Source organism: Heloderma suspectum, chromosome 6, assembly GCF_057233095.1.
Source record: "Heloderma suspectum isolate Gila_16-S chromosome 6, 16-S_ref, whole genome shotgun sequence".
Lineage (NCBI taxonomy): Eukaryota > Metazoa > Chordata > Lepidosauria > Squamata > Helodermatidae > Heloderma > Heloderma suspectum.
Window position 1 is genome coordinate 30,811,657 of NC_139463.1, and position 21,995 is coordinate 30,833,651.

The following is a 21,995-nucleotide window of genomic DNA, read 5'->3' on the forward strand; positions in this document are numbered from 1 at the left end:
TCAAATGGACAGGCATGGGCGAATTTAATTCAGGTGACCATCGTATCTACTATTGTGGCCAAGAATCCCTTAGAAGAAACGGAGTAGCACTCATAGTCAACAAAAGGGTGGGAAAAGCAGTACTGGGGTACAATCTTAAAAACGATAGAATGATCTCAGTATGAATCCAAGGCAAACCATTCAACATCACAGTAATTCAAGTCTATGCCCCAACCACTGAGGCCGAAGAAGCTGAGGTTGATTGGTTCTATGAAGACCTACAACACCTTCTAGAACTAACACCCAAAAAAGATGTCCTCTTCATCATAGGGGATTGGAATGCTAAAGTAGGAAGTCAAGAAATCACCGGGATAACAGGCAGGCATGGCCTTGGTGTACAAAATGAAGCAGGACAAAGGCTAATAGAGTTTTGCCAAGAGAACACGCTGATCATAGCAAACACTCTTTTCCAACAGCAGAAGAGGTGACTCTACACATGGACATCACCAGATGGTCAATATCGAAATCAGATTGATTATGTCCTTTGCAGCCAAAGATGGAGAAGCTCTATACAGTCAGTAAAAACAAGACTTGGAGCTGACTGTGGCTCAGATCATGAGCTTCTTGTTGCAAAATTTCAGCTTAAATTGAAGAACGTAGGGAAAACCACTAAACCGTTCAGGTATGACCTAAATCATATCCCTTATGAATATACAGTGGAGGTGAGGAATAGATTTCAGGGATTAGACCTGATAGACAGAGTGCCTGAGGAACTATGGACGGAGGTCCGTAACACTGTTCAGGAGGCAGCAACGAAATCCATCCCAAAGAAAAAGAAATGCAAGAAAGCCAAGTGGCTGTCTGATGAGGCTTTACAAGTAGCTCACGAAAGAAGGGAAGCAAAAAGCAAGGGACAAAGGGGAAGATATATCCAACTGAATGCAGAGTTCCAGAGAATAGCAAGGAGAGACAAGAAGGCCTTCTTAAATGAACAATGCAAGGAAATCGAGGAAAACAACAGAATGGGAAAGACTAGAGATCTCTTCAAGAAAATTGGAGATCTCAAGGGAACGTTTTGGCAAAGACGGGCATGATAAAGGACAAAGAAGGCAGGGACCTCACAGAAGCAGATGAGATTAAGAAGAGGTGGAAAAAATACACAGAAGAACTATACAGGAAAGATCTTAATGTCCTTGATAGCCATGATAGTAATGTCCTTGATAGCCATGATAGTGCGGTCACTGAACTTGAGCCGGACATCCTCGAGAGTGAAGTCAAGTGGGCCTTAGGAAGCATTAGTAACAACAAAGCTAGCAGAGATGACAGTATTCCAGCTGAGCTATTTAAAATCCTAAAAGATGATGCTGTTAAAGTGCTGCATTCAATATGCCAACAAATTTGGAACACTCAACAATGGCCGCAAGACTGGAAAAGGTCAGTTTACATTCCAATTCCAAAGAAGGGCAACGCCAAAGAGTGTTTAAACTACCGCACAATTGCGCTCATTTCACATGCCAGCGAGGTGATGCTCAAAATCCTACAAGCTAGGCTTCAGCAGTATGTGAACCAAGAACTACCGGAAGTACAAGCTGGGTTTCGAAGAGGCAGAGGAACAAGAGATCAAATCGCCAACATTCACTGGATCTTGGAGAAAGCAAGAGAATTCCAGAAAAACATCTATTTCTGCTTCATTGACTACGCTAAAGCCTTTGATTGTGTGGATCACAACAAACTGTGGCAAATTCTTAAAGTGATGGGAGTACCAAACCACCTTACCTGTCTCCTGAGAAACCTGTACGAGGGTCAAGAAGCAACAGTAAGAACCAGACATGGAACAACCGAGTGGTTCAAAATTGGGAAAGGAGTACGACAAGGCTGCATATTGTCACCCTGCTTATTTAACTTATATGCAGAGTACATCATGAGAAATGCTGGGTTGGATGAATCAGAGGTCGGAATTAAGATTGCTGGGAGAATTATCAACAACCTCTGATATGCAGACGATACCACCCTAATGGCAGAAAGTGAAGAGGATCTAAAGAGCCTCTTGTTGAGGGTGAAAGAGGAGAGTGCAAAAGCTGGTTTGAAACTCAACATTAAAAAAACGAAGATCATGGCATCTGGCCCCATCACTTCCTGGCATATAGAAGGGGAAGAAATGGAAGCAGTGACAGATTTTACTTTCTTGGGCCCCAAGATCACCGCAGACGGTGACTGTAGCCTTGAAATTAAAAGACGCTTGCTTCTTGGGAGGAAAGCTATGGCCAACCTAGACAGCATAGTAAGAAACAGAGACATCACCTTGCCAACAAAGGTCCATCTAATCAAAGCAATGGTTTTCCCAGTAGTTATGTATGGCTGTGAGAGCTGGACTATAAGGAAGGCTGAGCGCCGAAGAATTGATGCTTTCGAACTGTGGTGCTGGAGAAGACTCTTACGAGTCCCCTGGACTGCAAGGAAGTCAAATCAGTCCATCCTAAAGGAAATCAACCCTGACACTGGTCATTCATTGGAAGGACAGTTACTGAAGCTGAAGCTCCAATATTTTGGCCACCTAATGCGAAGAGAAAAGTCACGGGAAAGGACCCTGATGCTGGGAAAGACTGAAGGCAAAAGGAGAAGGGGACGGCAGAGGATGAGATGGCTAGATAGCATCACGGATGCAATGAATATGAACTTGAGCACGCTCCGGGAATAGCGGAGGACAGGAAGGCCTGGCGTGCTATGGTCCATGGGGTCACGAAGAGTCGGACACGACTGAATGACTGAACAACAAACAAGGGCTGCCCAGCAGTTGGATGTCTGGCTGTGGGCGGCCAGAGCCAGCTGGCGGCTCCGCGGCTTGGCAGGATTCTGGGGGGGAGGACCGGATCGCCTCCCCCCCCGTCGAGGATTCCAGGGGGAGGGACGGAGCGCCTCCCCCCTGCTGCGGATTGCCCGGTGCGGAGCCAGGTAGATGTTTCGTATATCCCTAGCACTATCTCCTGTAGCTCTTGATCCTAGCAATACCTAGTATCCTGTGTCAATTTGAGCCTGGAGTTCCTTAGGAATGATCAACCTAGCTTGGTACCATCTACTCAGGACAGAGCAGAAAGACACAATGGCAGCTTCTCATACGTTGCGTTCCAGTCAGTCAGCATGGAGGGGGGGATGGGGGGGGGGTGGAGACTGAACACCAAAGAGGTATCAGGCCTCCTAGGGTACAACAGAAAACACCTGCCATGGGCTTAAGCGCTAACGACAGGCCCGAATGAGTGGCACAGAGGTTAACCCCTGCATTAGCAGTTCCCCCTCTTTGAAGGTCAATGATGCCAATTCAAACGGCGCTAGTGAGAAGGGGGAAAAAACTTCAATCAAGGGCTGCCGACTCTATTACTTGTGTTCAAACTCTCGCCAGTCATCCATGTAATTGAAATAACTAAGGGGATTTTCTCTGAGCCGGTGCAAGGAGAAAGGGTAGGCTGGTCAGAGGCCCTCCTTGGAAAGGAACTCCTAAGTGATCTGCCCTTTCCCTTGAGACTGATGCTTTTATTTTACTTATTTCCATGTCAGTGGGAGGCTGCATTTAGGAGGCTGTTTTCCTTCTGGCACGGGAAACCAAGAAGGAAGGGTGCTCTCTGGAGCTGCCAGTCCAAGAATCGAGGGCTCATTAGAGCTTTGCTGAAACTTTGCTGGCAAACATGTTTCAGCTTGGAAAGGGGGCTTTTTGGAGAGGGGAAATTGTTCATGGAAATACTCCCCCCATGCCCCCCTGCGGCCATCTTTTTTAATGTTATTGGCCACCTGTCCCAGCAATTGCTCTCCTCACTTTTCCTGGGAGCCATTTGTAGAGTTGTTGTTGCTGTTGTTGTTGTTGTTAGAGCAAGGGCGGGAAGCATTGCTATCACTCTGATTTGGCTTCATGATGACTCAGTGTAACTAATGAGATCTGGCTTTGTGATATCATCTGAGGTCAAATCAGAGGGTTGTATCTCTCCATATACACCTGCCTGGATCCTAAGATCATCTTCAGTGGTCCTTCTCCGGGAACCCCCACTGAAGGAAGAGAGGTGGTTTGCTACTAAGAAGAGGGCCTTTTCTGTTGTGGCACCCCATTTATGCAATGAGCTTCCCAGAGAGGCTCGCTTGACACCTACATTGTGCTTTTTTTGGCACCAGGTGAAGACTTTTTTTTTATTTCCCCAGACTTTTTAGTCTTTCTTTATTAAATCTGGTACTGTATTTTAAATCTTCGCACTGCTGCTGGGTTCTATTTGGTTAGTATTTTTATTTTATATTGTCATTTTAAACTTTTATATTGCATTTTATTATGTTGGTTTTTTTGTTGCAAACTGCCTACAGAGCTTAGGCTATTGGGTGGTATAGAAATGTAATAAATAAATTAAAAATGGTGCTATTTAGAATACACCCATTGAAATGAACAGGACTTAAATTGGACTAACATTGGATACAACCCAGAGTGAAGGCAATGGTTTCTGCCCCCATTCTACCAACTTGGGGATAAAGAGAAAGAGAGATTAGAAAATGGTGCCCAACAGTGGGAAGGAGCGCAATCACTGACACAGTAGGTAGGGTGAACACCTTGTCTCTGTTTGCATGTACACACTGATAAATTGCCAAAAGGGAAAGCTCTGTTTGCACTGCAGCCTGTAGCAAACAGGGTGGTAAGCGCTGGAAGGACATCTTCAGCTCATCCTTAGTACTCATCACCCAAATTACATGACACAGGGGGAGCTACAGCAATATGTTTATTATTACATTTATATTACATTTATATCCTGCCTTTCTTTCCTAGTGCCAGGAACCAGAGGCAACCTACATGATTCTCCTCTTCTCCATTTTATCCTCAGAACAACCCTGTGAGGTAGGTTAGGCTGAGAGTCAGGGACTGGGCCAAGGTCCCCCAGTGAGCCTCATGGCCAAGTGGGGACTAGAACCTGGATCTCCCAAGTCCCAGTCCAACACTCTCACCCCTACACCACGCTGGCATGTTGCAGTGTGGAGTGCTTCTGCTCAGTGTTCCAGTCAGTCAGCCATGCTCTCCTCCAAAAATACTCCATTCCATAACTGCTCCCACCTCATTTTCAATTTTGCAACAAACCTTGGGGTTCCTGCCAGTGTCCTGATATCGTACTCTTATGTGTGGATGGTAGAGATGTGAAGGCTCAGGAAAAAAATGGAAAACCCTGGGGGGGGGGGAACCTGTTCTTTTTTCCCCCAAGGACCATTTTTGTTTTTTTCAGAAAAACTGGAAAAATTGAACAGCTTTGAATTATGAAATATTTTCTTTCAGAATTTAAGACGAAGTATTTCTGTATTGTTACCCAGCCTTTACTCCCCCCAAAATGATGTCTGAAAACTATGTAATAAGCACACTTTTATGGAAAGACTAGAAATGTAAAATGCCTGGAAATAATGAAGCCATGGGGGAAAATATTTTATTTAATCCTCTCTGTAAGATTCCCAGCATAGTTTGTTCTTTCATTCCTTATTAAAATTATTGGTCTGAAGTATATTTTACTGATAGACATTTATGCTCAGTTTCCCAGCATGTGAGTAGAGTCACCATTGTGCATTTGTGACAGCAAATGTGCATTCTTGACAGCTTAGGTTTTGTTCTGTGGAGTCCTGTGTTTCTGATACTCTAAACTACATCATTTAGGATGCAATCCTATGGGGATAGGCAGCCGCCTCCAAACTCAGAGGTGATTGTCTATGCAATGCAGGGCAGGAGAAGCATGGAGGGGATTGTTCCCTCCGTGCTTCTCCTGCCCCACATTTGCAGGTAGACAGCTGATTTCGACTATCTAGCTGCGGGAAGGCAGAGTGGGGGAGGAGGCTGCCAGATGACACATAGGATGTGTCGTTCCAGCATTTCCACCTTCCCCGTCCCAGAACGCCCCCCAGAACACCCCGTTTTGGCTGCTCCACACTCCTCTTCAGAGTGCGGAGTGCAGAGCTGTTCTGCCCTGCCTGCAAGGCAGTGCAGAAGCGGGGGAAGGTTGGTTCCCGGAAAACCAGATATCCTATGGCCATCTAGCCACTGACTAGTGGCCATAGGATTGCTCCCTTAATGTAGTTCACAAAAATTAAAACAGTTCACAAAAACTAAAACCACAAGTACAGCATAAAACAATATAAAAGCATTAAAACTACAGCATAAAAGTACAACCACCATAAAACCTAGCAGCAATGCAGGAATTTAAAATCCAGTAAGCTCAAATATTTTGGCCACCTAATACGAAGAGAACACTCTCTAGAAAAGACCCTGATGCTGGGAAACACTGAAGGCAAAAGGAGAAGGAGACAGCAGAGGATGAGGTGGCTAGATAGCATCACTGATGCAATGAATATGGACTTGAGCACGCTCCGGGAGAGAGCGCAGGACAGGAAGGCCTGGCGTGCTATGGTCCATGGGGTCACGAAGAGTCGGACACGACTGAATGACTGAACAACAACAACAACAAACAAATTTAAAATAATCCATATCCAAAATCATTTGATTGCATTCTCTGACATCCCTAACTGGAGGACACCAGGTTGTCTAACTCCAGTCTAAAGACTTCATAACTGATCCCTAAGGGAACTGGGAGAACCCATCAAATCCTTGATACATATATAGGACAATACTGCCCTATACCAGCTTTCTCCAACCTGGTGCTCACCAGATGTTTTAAACTATATCTTTCAGAATCCTGACCAATGGCATTCTGGCTGGGGCTGGTGGGAGCAGAAGTCCACAACATCTGGAGAACAGCAGTGGCATTTTGCATCACTCTCTTATGGAAAGTCTGTGGCTGCCCACTCACCTTTTTGGCACTGTTCCCATTCTTCGCTTGTTGCGTTTGCTGATTCGGTGTCTGATCTGAGGAAGGCTGGTTGTAGGGAAATGGTCCCGCCTTTGGACTTGATCATCTTTGTTCCTTTCCCACTTGACAGTCCTGTGCCTTGACTTGCAGGATTTCAGCATGCATGCACCATGTGCATGTCTCAGGCAGCTGATTGGGCAGGAGATCTGAACTTGCTGAGATTTAGGGTGCAATCCTATGCATGTTTAGATAGAAAAAAAGGCCTACAACTCCCAGCATGCCCCAGCCAGCCATGCTAGCTGGGGAATGCTGGGAGTTGTAGACCTTTTTTCTGTCAAAACATGCATAGGATTGTGCCCTAAATCTCATGAATCTGTTGCCTAGCATTACACCATTGCAGAGAGGCCAAAAAGACAAAAGGGAAGGAGTTAACTAACCAACTGCAGCTTAAAACATGCCTGTACACTGCGGCACCAGTTCATCATGCTGACTGTCATAGCAAAATCAATTCCTTGTGTACTTTGGGGAATTACAGCTCTCATTTGGGTGTGATTTATTTGCTCTATAACATGAGCAGGGCTATTTGTTTCGTCGTTGCAAAAGTTCAGCTAAAATCGCTTCAAGTTCCTGGTTTTCAGGAATGGCATAATGTCTGTCAGCTTCTCTCCGATGATATATGGATTATTGGGTGGAAAGGAAAGTCTTCCTTCCATGGTCTTTGGTTTGCAGTGCACAAACTTCCACGGCACTCGTCCCAGAGGAAAAGACAGCATCGCATTTGCAAAGCTCACATTCTGTGTGCTCAACGTGCTTTACGAAAATTCTATTAAAATGTAAGAGGTGGGTTGGTATTATGATCTCCAAATTGCAGGTGGGGGAGGGTGTTGAGGCTTAGGAAAAATGCTAACTGGAAATTACAGGAGCTGCAGCACGACACATCTGGAGGGTGCCAAGTTGAGGAGAGCTTCCCTGTACCAGGTGTAGGCAACCCAGCGCATTCCAGGTGGGTTGGACTACAACTCCCATCATCCCTGGCCACTGGCTGTGCCTGATGGGATTTGTAGTCCAAAACATCTCAAGGGCGCTGGTTTGCCCAGCCCTACCCTAAAGCCACATAAATATGTCTCTGCAGTGCACTGTATGGCATTTTATAAAGAGAGATACCTCTTTAAATCTCAAAGGCCTGCTTTGCTCCTGATATTTTGTAGATGCCAGCAGCAAACTGCTGCAAAGGACCTTCTCCCACAACTTCCCTAGGATGTCCCAGAAGTAGTAATGTCATATAAAAACGAAAGCTGGGAATTGTCGGGCACAGTCAATTTGGAGCAATCATAGGGTCGCAAGCCACAGGTTCCCAGCTAACTCTACATTGCTGGTTTGGACCCAAATCATTGTACTTGAACTAGATTGAGACAAGTCAGCTCACTTGTCTAAACTAGATAAAATCCAGACAAGTAGTTCCTTCTGACTGATTCTTGCTTGATTCTTCCTTGTTTTTGCTTTTTGTTTTTTCTTCCTTGATGCCACCAGGCTTCGGACGCTGAGCCTGCACTATCCTGTTACCATTTCTGCTGAGGAGTCAAAAATAATGACTTGGGTAATGACTTGGAATCTCCAAGTGTTTGCGATTTCAGTTGAAAAGCGGGGAACACCCCTCCCCAGTCTCCTTCAAAGGACGGGAGAAGCAACAGAAGTAACTTGAGCTCTGAGGGAGAAGCGATAGGAAGTATAAATTTTTCAACGGGGGAACCAAAAGAATATAAAATAAAGGAAATCGCCCTCTAAAGTGCAGGGCCTTTTCCTGCCCAAAAGGAAGCGTCAGTCACAGACGGCTTGATGAAACTGCCTACATTAGGGTAACATTGTTTTCAATTTGCGATCAGGTTTTCCAAATATACCCCTCTGTCAAAGCCGCAGCAGTTTCTCATTCTCCCCTTTTATTTGCCTCACTGCTGTGGCAGTGAAAATGTATTGGCTTTCCAGTTAGTGATTACACATCATCACATACCTAATTTATAACACCATACCCCAAAGAACAGATGTAATAAAGTGAGGCCAGGAAACAGCAACGTTATAAAACAGAGCAGTCGGCTCAAAGGGCTCGGCATGCGTGCAGGAAAGATACCCTTGGGCAACCCCGCTTGGGGGCTTTGAGCTCATAAAGCCAGGCTTGTAAACTCCTGCCTGTGTGCATGAGGGTGGACATGAACATACGTTATTGCCTGGGAACCCATGTATACATAATGTGGCCATGTAAAGGAATGATTCGGTCATCCTAGTGCCAGGAATAACAGCTGAAGTTTGGCAAATGGATTACATTAAAGCACCTAAAAAAGGATATTGCAGAGTTGGAAAAGATGCAGCAAAGGGCAACCAAAATGTTCAAGGGGCTGGAGTAACTGCCCTGTGAGGAAAGGTTACACTGTCTGGGATTGTTGGATATGGAGAATGGAATTCACTAGTAGCGTATATGATGATGCTCAACCAGCTGCATTTTGAACCACTTGCAGCTCCCGGACAGTCTCCAAGGTCACACACACACACACACACACACACACACAGAAACAGAACATATTGCAGTCTGATAAATGACCATGCAGACATGAAGAAAGGGGCAACTAAAATGATCAAGGGGCTGGAGAAACTCCCCTATGAGAGAAGGTTACAACATCTGGGATAATTAAGCTTAGAAAAAAGGTGAGTAAGGGGAGACATGAGAGAGGTGTACAAAAGCATGCATGGTGTGGAGAATGTGGATAGGGAGACATTTTTCTCCCTCTTTCATAATATTAGAACCCCAGGGTCCTCCCATGAAGCTGATCTGTGGGAGATTCAGGACAGATACAAGGAAATACTCCTTCACACAGCATATAGTTAAGCTATGGAGTTTGCTACCAGAAGATGCAGTTTGACACCACTTTGGATGGCTTTAAAAGGGGATTAGACAAATTCCTGGAGGAGGCTATGAAGGCTAGTAGTCCTGATGGCTCTATCCCACCTCCAGTATCAGTGACAGTATGCTTACGTACACCTGTTGCTGGAGAACATGGGCAGGAGGGTGCTGTTGCACTCATATCTGTTTGTGGGTTTCCCGCAGGCAGCTGGTTGGCCACTGTGTGAACAGAATGCTGGACCAGATTGACCCTTGGTCTGATTCAAAATGAAATGTTCTTAGGAGTCTTAAGACACCAGAGAACCTACATAGATGTGAACTTGGTTATACAAATGCAGGACAGTAAATGTTTATTGTCTGTACCTCTGTGCAGCCAGCCAGTGTAGTGTAGTGTTTTGACTGGGGGAATGCATTTCAGTGCCCTCCAGATGTTTTGGACCACAACTCATCCTGGACCATGGGCCATGCTGGTTGTGGCTCATCACCAGGTTGCCTATCCCTGGCAAAGTGAGCTCTTCTAGATGAGGCTGTTTAATCCACTGTCTTCCCTCCTAGTTTCATTGCAGAATTAAGATCAGAGCGCTACATGGATTGTTTTCCTTTCCTGCCTTTCTGCACTTTCTGCTACATAACTTCTAGGTGGTGCTGTGCTATAACGGAATGTCGCAACTACACTAGTGGGGCTAGCTTTTTTTTCATTTTCAAAAAGAATACTGGATTTCCCCCACTCAACCCCCCCCCCCCCGCAAAATGGCTTTTAAAAACCAGAAGCAAAACCAGATGGTGCAACACTGTCTAAAGCATCCATAAACAACCATGAGTCAGGAATAATGAGCACACAATAAAAGCCCCATTTAGAAAATGTCAGTGTCACACTAGAAGTGGGGAGATCCAATTTCAAATCTGTGCACAGCCTTGATGCTCACTGGGTAACTACAATCCAGTCACTATTGCTCAGCTTAACCAACCACAAAAGGGTGTTGGTTGTAAGCATAACATGGGCGGGGGGGGGGGGTGTGGAGAGATAGCCCTGTACACCCCTCATGAGTTCCTTGGAGGAAAAGAGAGACTAAAAATGTAAAAAAAGATAAATAAAATGTGCAGCTCACAACTCAGCCCACATTTGCCATACTCCCACTGGAACTACTTTGGGATAGCTTTGAGGAGGCATGCTGAAGTAATCACATGACTCCTTCTCCATGCGCAAGGATCCATGCAACAGCATTTCTCAACTTGTCCCATCTGGTCTGAAGAATCAAAGAGATGGGTGATAGCCCAACTGACTACTCTGCAGCAAGATTCTTCACATCCAGATATAAGCACCTGGGATACAAGACCAAAGCCTAGGATCATCCTGGCTATAATCTGCCAGCATCAAAGACCAAAGTTTCACCATTCTAGACTTGCCTGTAGAGCACGTTTTGTAGAACACACCTAGGGTGGCTTAGGGCAAACTGATGTCAGATATGAATTCATGCAGAGCAAATAGCAGCTAGAGGTGATTTAAAATGGGAAAATTGAGGAAAGGATTTAAACACCCTCCTTGTTCCCCAGTGTTACAGCCCTAACCTAATTCAGACTAGCCACATATTTGCTTTTATTTTATTATTTTACATGAAAGAAATCTGATCACAGATCTCCCAGTGTCACATTTAGTCAGTAAGTGCCACATAATCTGGCAAAAGAAAATTGAAAAATCCCCAGCCCACAGAATACTGGGCCAAGGGACTACGTTGATGCCAAATATGGCATGAAATCAAACCATTTAAGAGCAATTAATAATTTCACCTGGTCGTAACTGTTTTTATCAGTATCTGTACTGCTATTTAGTCCCATTGTTGAATGTGTTTCCAGCCAGTTTATCATTAATTATTTATCACTGTTATCTTATATTGTTTTTGTAAGCTGTCTCAAAGGTTGTTACAAAAAGGGGAAGGTGGGATAAAAATCTTCTATGTACACCCATTGAACTTTGCCAAAGGAAGAAGAAAAAAGTCCTTCACTGTTTGGCAAAGCTGGCATCAAGGGTAGGCATGGTTGGGCATGTGCTGAGGTGCCCAACCATATCTACTGACAAGGGGCCCACTGACAAGAGCCCCATGGAGTTGCTCCACCTCCTCCTCACCATGGCAACCTGCCAAAGCCTCTCACTTTGACTCAGACAGTGATGGTGATGAGAAGGAGTAGATGCCAGTGCCTACTTGCTCACTGGGTCTCTGCCTGTCAAGCAAGCAAGCAAATGATTAGAAAGAGGATGAGGAGCAATAGCAGCTAGTGACAACGGTGGTGAAAAGGTGGACCCACTGAGGGAGGGGCCATTTAGGGATGTACACATTTTGTAAAATCTGTTCCGACTGCATTTCGTGAATTTTCCGGTGCCTTCCCTTCCATCGTCTGCTCATTGGTGGAATTGGATTTTTTCCGATTTCCTGAATTTGCGCAAATTCGTCCTTGCGATAATGAGCAAATCCCCCCATGTGCATTTTCATGCTTTAGCCTATGTGGGAAATGCACATTTTTGGCTGCTGGTTTGTTTATTTGTTTGCTTACTTATTTTTCTATGACTACATTTGTGTAAAATTCTGGAAAGTAAAAAACAAAAACAAAACATGGTCCTCAAGTCCACGGAATCCATGCAACTAGGGAAAAGCCAGTCCACTGTGGAATCCATGGGTCAGATTCATAGAAACCCAAACTCGTTTGATTCCATTGCAGATTTCTCCAACATCCCTAGGGCCACTGAGGGTGCCTTGCCCAAGGGCCCTCAAAACTCTGGAGCTGGCACTGCCTAGTTCCCTTCCACCAAATATCCAACCTCCCATTCATTCATTTCAGTTCAATGATGTGTAGCCCAGCTTTAAGAACAAGTTATCCCAAGGCAGCAGATATACAAAATAAGGAGAAATCAACAGTAAAATTACAATAAAACATGTAACAGTGAAAAGCACAGCAGACAATAAAAAGAGAGAGAAAGACAGCCACATTACAATCAATCCAAGAAAGGCCTCGTGGAATAAAATAGTTCTTTGAGCCTTTTCTAAGGATCAAATTAGATGTAACATTTGTCATGTAGTTTGACGTTGCATTTGTTAGACAAATACTTGGCTTGGAGGGTGGGGCAGACAGATCCTCCCATTGCAAATAGCTGGTACAAGAGGGGGATACAACTGGGACTACAGCAGGGGCAAAGGCCTAAAGCCTCCCCCCCATGCCTCAGTCCTGATCCAGCTCAGAAAGAGGTGGGGATTCACATCAGCTTTTGTTTATCAAAAATCAGCTACACAATGCCATACTCTAGTTTCCCCCTAAAAGCTGATAAAAGGGGTGGTGGCTTGTAAAAGCGTCCTGGGAAGAGAATTCCACAATTGTGGAGCCACCATGGAGAAGGCCCTGATGCCAGTATCTGCCAATCTAATCTTCACTACTGGCAAGCCAAAGAGCAAGGCCTCTGAAGCAGATCTGAACACTCAGTGAGGTTCATATAGACCCATGAATAGTCACAGAAACACAGTCCAAACACTTTTTGAAAGTTCTGATGCAACTTGTGTGGCCTTCCAGATGTTTTGGCCTCATCAGCCCTAACCAGCATAGCCAATGGTGACAAATTATAAGAGATGAAGGCCAAAACATGTGGAGAACCACAAGTTGCCCACTGCTGGCTTAATACTCCAGAACAACCAGTGGTGGCTGGTGGTTCCAACTTCAGTGGGGCTGTGAATCCATCCTGAGTTTCAGTCAGAACCAGCCAGAACTCCAAAGGAGCTTTCCAAGCTGCTGAACCTATTTGGGGGCTAGGGTTCAGCACCCTGGATATCTCCATTATAGTTCTGGCTGTTTCTGACTAAAACCCAGAATGGATTTAGAACCCCACCAAAATTGGAGCCACCAGTCTCCACTGAGTACCACCAATAAACCTTATGCTGGTACTCTGTAACCTGCCTGTACCTGCTCATTTTTGGCACTGGCTACTCATCAGGGATGCTGTGAGTGCCCGACAGCGGGATGGCTTCCAATGGACTCCCCTCCATTTGGCTCCCCCAGACGCCACTCCCCAAACTGTGGCGGTGTGCTCGGTGAGCACACTTGTGGATGTGCTCACCAAGCGCCACACAGTCTGGGAGTGCTCGTCAGTCACCTTCTCCTCCGTGCACGCAGGCATTTTTACAGAAGATCAGGGCTCTGTAATTTCCATATATTTAATGTGGCACACAATGGCGGCCATACAGGGCCATTTCCGCAACTGTTGGGACTGAGTGTATTGAGTTAGTTAGCAGTTCAGATTCAGAAGGGGTACAGCCAGAACTGGGGGAGGCATCTTCCTGAGCGAGTTCAGATATGGATAGGTATGCTTCTCAGGATACTAACACCCAGATGGCTGGGCCTGAAGCCCCCCCCCCCACTTTCCCTCCTCCGTGAGAACCCAGGAGGAGGAGGAGGAGGAGGAGAGTGCGGGGTGTGACCTGAGGGATGCTAGACTGCGGCACAGAGCTAAGAGGGAAAAGTTAGAGGTAGAGCTCAGATGGTCGACCCGGTTGGCGATGTGTGAAGGTTGATGTAGGGGAGCATCACTGGAAGGGAGGGGCATCCCTCCCTAAGTTATTCTAACCAGCAGGTCTTGTTTCAAACTGCTAGCAACATTGTAGCTCCCATTTGGATCCCCTGTTGTCATTCCTTTGTAGCCTCAGAGTCTTTGGGGATTTGCATCTGTAATGAACCTGTTGATAGTGAATTAAAGGCATGAGGCTGAAGCCTCTCTTCTTGTGTGTTTGCATGAGGAAGGAGGGGGCGAAGGGAACATGACAGCAACATTAGAGGCATAAAGGGGCCCTTTACACCCCAGTGAGGAGGGCCAGACAGCAGCGGTGACTCAGCGAGCGCCAGCGCTCAGCAGGCACAAGTGAGTCCATCCATCCCTACTGCTCATGTCTCCCAGCCCCATTGTGACATGGCAAAGTCACGGCTTTGTCTTATGGGGAATATTGGGATGGAAATGAAGAGCTGTGTGTGTGTGGGGGGGGGTAATCAGAACTTCCCAAAATTGAAAACTTCTCTCTTTTTCAAGCCCCCCCCACAACAACAAAAATCCCCCCCAGCAACAATACTGTTGAGCTGAGACCAATTTTTGAAGAAGAGCTACCTGATGCAGTAATTTCTTTTCTAGCCTTTCTCTTCCACAGAGACACGAAATCTACTAACAGGATTGGAGAATAATCATCTGAGATAGACATAATACCCCTGGCTCTGATAAACCATGCAGAGACAAAAGTTTAAGGAACAATGCACCATGCATACACCGATAAAAGCCAACTTAGCATTCAACGGTGCTCCATTATGATGACTCTTGAGTTTCAAAGCAGAATGTAAAATTCGTAACATTTCATTATCAATAACTTCCTTTCTTTTTTTTTTCTTTCTTTTTTTTGTTATTGTTGTTTAATAATCCTAGGTAATAAAAAAGGCCCCCTCTCAAGGGCTTGACTTAGATAAAGGAATGTAAATGAGTGATAAAGGCTTCTGCCTTTAGCTACCACAAAGAACTTCTAAATGCCTATTGTTCTCTTTTGTATCCGCAAGGGGGGTTACCTCTATCTTCTGCTTGCGTCCTTGGCTTCTCTTCTGTGCCACGAGGCTTCTGCTAAAATACAGAGAGACAAGCTACATTGACCTTAAGGAATCAACAGAATGGTTAGGACAGCTCTCCTCTTAGAAAGAGGGCAGGGAGCTGCTGCTGCCATTATGTTTCCATAGACACAGGTGCTCATACCGTATATCTTTTTCTATAATGGAATAAATGCTGTGCCAGTACAACTCACATTTCTTTGGACTGATAACCACAGGGCCGGCTCCAGGTTTTGGAATGGCATCTGCTGCTGATCCTTCTCACCACCACTAACTAAAGCTGAAAGTAGTCCATCTAGACCTCCAAATGTTTTGGCCTACAACGCCCATCAGCCCTATCCAGCACTGTCAAGGGTGAGGGACGATGGGAGTTTCTGGCCTAAACATCTGGAGGTTTCCCCAAAGGGGAGGGGCCACAGCTCAGTGAGATGGAGCACCTGCTTTGCACGCAGAAGGTCCCAGGTTCGATCCCCGGCTTCTCCAGGTAGGGTGAGGAAAGAATCCTGCCTGAAGCCCTGGAGAGCTGCTGCCAGTCAGTATCGACAATAATGAGCTAGGTGGGCCAATGGTCTGACTTAGCGAAAGGCAGCTTCCTATGTTCTTATGTTCCAATGTCCACCCCTGATCTAGACGATGGAGAGGCAACCATGTACCTTCTAGATGTTTTGGAGTACAACTCCCTTAAGCCCCTGCCAGCATGAGCAATGATCAGGGATTATGGAGTTGAAGCCCAAAACATTGACTGGAGGTTGTCAATCCCGAATCTAGACTAAAATCCTTCCCATCCAGCATCTTGTTCCCCACTGTGGCCAGTCAAAGACTTGTGGCGATCACCACTGCCTGTGCCAGCAAATTCTGTATATTCAATCTTCGTTGTTTAAAGAAGTGCTTGCTTTGGTCTGCCTTGAATCGGCAGCCGCTCCATTTCATTCAGTGTCTCCAAGTTCTACCATTATGAGAAAGGGAGAAAATAAAAACGTAGAGCTTTGCCAAACAGCTTCTCGAAATTCTGTGCCCTATTTGTGAGCCAAGGAATTGTGGGGAATATTTTACTGAATATCTCCAAGGGGAGGAGAAATTCTCCAACAGTTTCTCGGGGGTTGAGCTCACCGTTAGCAGTGGCAGGAGCACAGCTTCTTTCTTTTTCTCCTCCTTTTTCTTTTGCTTTACTGCCACTGCAAATGGCAGCAGCAGCAATTGTCTTGGCAGCCTAGCCACTATTTTGCCAGCTAAATTACAGTGCCCCAGACCTAGCTCCATTCTAGGGCATTGTAGGGAGAAAATGGCAGCTGCCACAAAAGATTGTCGAGAAAATTCTGCGAAGTGTCATTATTTTTCTAGGGGTGCCCTTTTTTTCACACACACACACACACACACACACACATATATATATATATATATATAAATCAGAAAACTGTCTTCTGCAAAATTTTGGCTCAGCTCTTTAAAAACCAACAATACCTCTCTGTGTCCATTTTCTCCAAACCATGCATCATTTTATAAATCTCTGATTGCCTCTAAAAAGGTGATTGGCAGGTCATGATGAAGATAACTACTACCCATTCATTGTTCAACTCCAGAGGCAGACTCAGAAGGTTCAACATATTTAACTATTGGTTATTTTTATTTTGCTTCCCGGGCCAGGGTTAAAGGTAGGCATGGTTGGGCACCTGCCAAGGGCCCACACCCCAGCAGGGGCTCACAGACAACAGCCTCCTGGATGTGCATTTCTTCTACAACATTGCAACCTGCTTATTCACCAGCTTCTTCTTGCTCTGGCCCAGACAGTGGTGGTGGTGAGGAGGAGCAGTAGATGCCATTGCCTTCTTGCTCACTGGCTCTCTGCCTATCAAGCAAGGAAGTGGTAGAAACAGTGAAAAAGAGGATGAGGAGCAGAGCAGCTGGTGACAAAGGTGGTGAGAAGGTAGACTCACTGAGGGAGGGGGTCCATCAAGGGTGTCTTGCCCCCTTGCCCCCCAAATCCTGGAACTGGCACTGTTTACCCCAGCCTTATGCAAAGACACTTACAGTCCAACATTAAGCATGCTTATTCAGAAGAAAGTAACATTGCTTTCAATGGGGCTTCTTCCCAGGTAAGGGCACCTAGGGTTGCGGCGTTAAAACCTGCAAAAATCATATGCACACACACAAGTTGTCTTTCTGACATTAGGCTCTTCTCGTGCGCAACACCGAGTGAACACACTGCCTCTTCTGCCAGGACTGGGGCCTTGCTGAGTCTATTAAGCATGGAGTCTCAGAAACCCCGGCCTTAGCTTGTGTATACAGTTTAGAAAGTGGTCTCATACAAATGAGTTAACTTAAAAACTAATCACTTCTAAAGGTCAAAGCTCCCGTTCGTAATCGGGTGGAACAAAAAGCTAATTAGAGGTCTTTTGTCTGAGTAAATGAGGAAAGCGCATTCTGGGTACACTCAGGAGCTGCCTGTGTTCCAAAGGGCTCTTGGTGGGGTTATTTTCGTCATGAGGTATTTATGAGGAAAACACTTCTACACCCATGAATAGGAATAACACCGTAGAAATGGCAACAGTTTGAAAACTTGTAATAATGTGCCATTAACCTGCCGTTCGGAATTGAAGGGTAAACAGAAATGAAGACAGCAAGAGATAAATTAATGCTTGGCCTTTCCTTGAGTGTGGTCCACCAGAATTTGCAGTGCTGAAGGGAAAGGCAAGGAGATCATAAAAAGGCAGTAAGGTCTGTGGCAGGGGTGGGGGATCTTTTTACCAGGGGTGACGTGAAGCACTGGGGCTTTTTGATTAGCAGGGATGATCTCATCTGCCCACCCCCACCCCCCACCCACATATATATACACACACACTGTTCCCCCTGAGCTTAGCTGCAATCTCACAGTAGCTAGGAGGAAATGTATTTTCCCAGCAGCAATATATTGTTGTGAGCTATCCATCTGGTATATGTCTGTGTCGTGCAAACCTGAGTGTCATGGATTATGTGAGGAACCACCCAGAACCTAAAATTAAACTGTGGTCGCTTGTTGGGGTGTGCTGTTGCCCTCATGTCCTGCTTGTGCATTTTCCATGGGCAGCTGGTTGGCCGCTGTGTGAACAGAATGCTGGACTAGATGGGCCCTTAGTCTGATCTAGCAGGACTCTTCTTATTATGTTCTTACAAACTGGCCCATTGCCTTAGAATGCTTGTGTTCTGCTATGGGTATGTGGAGATGGAAACCTGCAAAGCTGAAGGGAAGCACATTTTGGTCTCTGCCACTAGCCAGGAGGAGTGTTGTAGTGGATCCAGGGCTCACAGGGTCAAAGCCCCACAACCTTTTGATTACCAGAGGCAATGACTTCATCTGCCACTCCCCTCAGGCATCTCTGTTCCCTCTGAGTTTAGCTACAATCCTCCGAGCAGCTGGGGCTGGCGGGGGAGAGAATGAATTTCTCCAGCAACAACATATTGTAGTGAGCTATCCCTCTTGTAATGCAAAGTATTTTGGGGTGGCTTGGTCTTGAATGGGTAATTCACACACATTAACTTTATAAGAGAGAGAGAGAGAGAGAGAGAGAGAGAGAGAGAGAGAGAGAATGCACAGAAAGAAATGGATCGACACATTTACCTGCATTTTTGGACTGTCTTTGGCAGTGTAGCTATGGGGGCTGTCATGATGAGCACCTGCATTTCCACATTTACCACTACACCACTTTTTTTCTGTCGAGGAATGCATTTCCTCAGGATAATCTGTTGAGAGAATATTGTAATATTTGAAACTGAGGATTTTAGAATATGTTGTTGTATTTTTCTTTTTATTTTGTTTTGTTTGTTTGTTTTTATTTTTTTGGTTTTGTTATATTTTCTGTTTTGTTTTGTTTCTGTTACAATTTACAATTAAAAAATTGGGGGAGGGGGAATCTGTCGAGAGACACATGCCACAGGTGAGCCAAAAGTGGGTGGTGCCAAACACAAAAGTGGATGGGTTTTTCGACATTGCAGGATTCTGTACCTCTCTCTGTGCCGTCTAGGAACGTACAGATATTGTAAAATCCATTCCATCTGTGTTTTGCAGATGGTCAGGCATCTTTCATGTTGTCATCCATTCATTGACAGGATCAGACTTTTTGGACAAGAATTTTGTAGTTTTGCAAATGCGCATTAGCAAAAGTGTGCATTAGTTAGTTAATGCACAGTAGTGCTACTGCACAATTGCATTAGACTGCACTTGTGCAAGTGTGTGTTTGCAAATGAACAAAAATGCTAAATCTATGGAATCCATGCAACTCTAAAGAAAGCTGGTCCACTCCAGAATCCGCAGGTCAGGTTCATAGAAATCTGAACTCATTTGAATCCATTGCAGATTTCTCTGATATCCCTAGTGCCACCCTATTTCTGTGAGCCACATGAAATTGGGGCCACATGCAACTAGGCCAAGGACCATGTGCAGCCCTTGGACCACAGGCTGCCCACCACAATGGCATCAGAAAACAAGACCCAAGTTTGATGACATACTTTCTGGCCTGGGAGCTAGGATTCAGTAGCTGAAGCTTTTCCCACACTGCCTAGCTCTCCTGCCACTCTTTAAAGGCAGAGAAGTCCTGCCACAGATCTCATGCTGATGACCCTGGTAGAATTCCACCCAATAATTCTAGATGTATTGGAGGGGGGAGGCAATGTGTAGATATGATTTTGTTCTCTGTCTTTCAAAATATTATAACTTGGGGTGCCCCAATGAAATTGATAGGCAGCTGATTTGAGACAGCTACCAAAAAAAAAAGTTCTTCTTCAAATAACACATTGTTAACTTGCAAAATTCACTGCCTCAAGCTGTGGTGATGGCCACTGGCTTAGATGGCTTTAAAGGCACATGTAAGGATGTACGGATTCCCCACCATTTGTTCCGGTGGGGAATCCATGGGGGTGGGGAGGTGGTCCATTCCTCCCCCCTGGGATCCTCGCAGAGCGGCTCCGCTCTGCAAGGATTCTGCAGAGCTGAGGGCTACCGCTTACCTGCAACCAGAGCCCTTCACCTCTGTGCTGATCACCGTTTAAAAAAAAAAATGGCGATCGGCAGGATGTCCCCATAGACTTATAAGCAAAATAGAGTCATGAATCTTGCATATAAGCCTATGGACACATAGACTTATACACAAGATTCACAGCTTTATTTTGCGTGTAAGTCTATGGGCACATCCTGCCGATTGCCTTTTTTTTTAATGGCTATCGGCGCAGAGGCAGCCATGCTGTCCCGCATGGAATCCTCCAGGAGAGGAGGTAAGTGGGGCCAATCCACCATGGATTCCTGAGGCTGGATTCCAAAGAATCCAGCCTCATTTGAATCCACAGCAGGTTTCTCTAACTTCCCTAGGCACATGAGACAAATCAGTGGCAGAGATGAATGTGCTCTGCCATTGAGGTTATGTGTTTCTCCTAATTCTTTCCTCCCCATTGCTCACAAAATCTGCACTAGACATGGAATATCTATGACACTTGGCAGCCTTCCCCTGCCTGGGGCCCTCCAGATATTTTGGACCACAACTCCCAGAATTCCTGACCATTAGCTATGCTGTCTGGGACTGAAGAGAGCTGAAGTCAATAACATCTGGGGGGCACCAGGTTGGGGAAGACTGGTAGAGGGAATTACTTGCCCTGGATGGAATTTTGTTCTCTTTAAAGCTGCAGTTGCAAACCTGTGGCCCTCTATATATTGATAGACTACAGCTCCCATCATGGCTGACCATTGGCCATGCTGTCAGGGGCTGATGGAAGTTGGTGTCCAACAACATCTGACGTTCCCCAACCCAGGTTTAAAGGATGAGATATGCCATTTGGCATGCATCCCTTCCTGGTGGACAAGGACTTTGCTGCAAATATAAGAACATAAGAAGAGCCATGCTGGATCAGAACAAGGGTCCATCTAGTCCAGCATTCTGTTCACACAGTGACCAATGAGCTGCCCACAGGAAACCCACTAGCAGGACATGAGTGCAACGGCACCCTCCCACCCACGTTCCCCAGCAACTGGTATATATAGGCATATTGCCTCTGATACTGGAGGTAGCCTATAGCCATCAGGACTAGTAGTCATGGAAAGCCTTCTCGATGAATTTGTCTAATCCCCTTTTAAGACCATCCAAACTGGTGGCCATCACTACATCTTGTGGGATTGAATTCCATAATTTAACTATGCACTGTGTGAAGAAGTCCTTCCTTTGCTTTGTCCTGAATCTCCCACCAATCAGCTTCATGGGATGACCCCTTTGGGTTCTAGTATTTTGAGAGAGGGAGAAAAATGTCTCCCTATCCACATTCTCCACACCATGCATAATTTTGTACACCATTCTCATGTCTCCCCTTACTCGCCTTTTTTCTAAGCTAAACAATCCCAGATGTTGAAACCTTCTCTCATACGGGAGATGCTCCAGCCCCTTGATCATTTTAGTTGCCCCTTTCTGTATATATAAATGGTCATTTCTCAGACTGGCTTCTGCAATATGTTCTGTTTCTATGTGTATGTGGCGGGGGGTAACCTTGGAGACTGTCCAGGAGCTGCAAGTGGTTCAAAATGCAGCTGGTTGAGCATCATCATATACACTACTAGTGAACTCCATTCTCCATTTCCCCTTGTTATGTAGCCCAAACAGCACCACCCACAAACAAGAGGGAGTTATAAGAACATAAGAGCATAAGAGCCATGCTGGATCAGACCAAGGGTCCATCTAGTC

General features: G+C 45.5%; 1 long non-coding RNA gene across 1 annotated transcript in view; it reads right to left on the reverse strand.

Moving 5' to 3' along the window:
- LOC146340602 (uncharacterized) overlaps nt 1-21,995 on the reverse strand; it is a 105,495-nt gene that overhangs the window by 23,030 nt on the left and 60,470 nt on the right. Inside the window, exons 3-4 of the long non-coding RNA XR_014784077.1 lie at nt 18,896-19,017; nt 15,265-15,316 (exon numbers count right to left, since the gene is read on the reverse strand). This is a non-coding gene — a long non-coding RNA (uncharacterized LOC146340602). The remainder of the gene's footprint in view (nt 1-15,264; nt 15,317-18,895; nt 19,018-21,995) is intronic.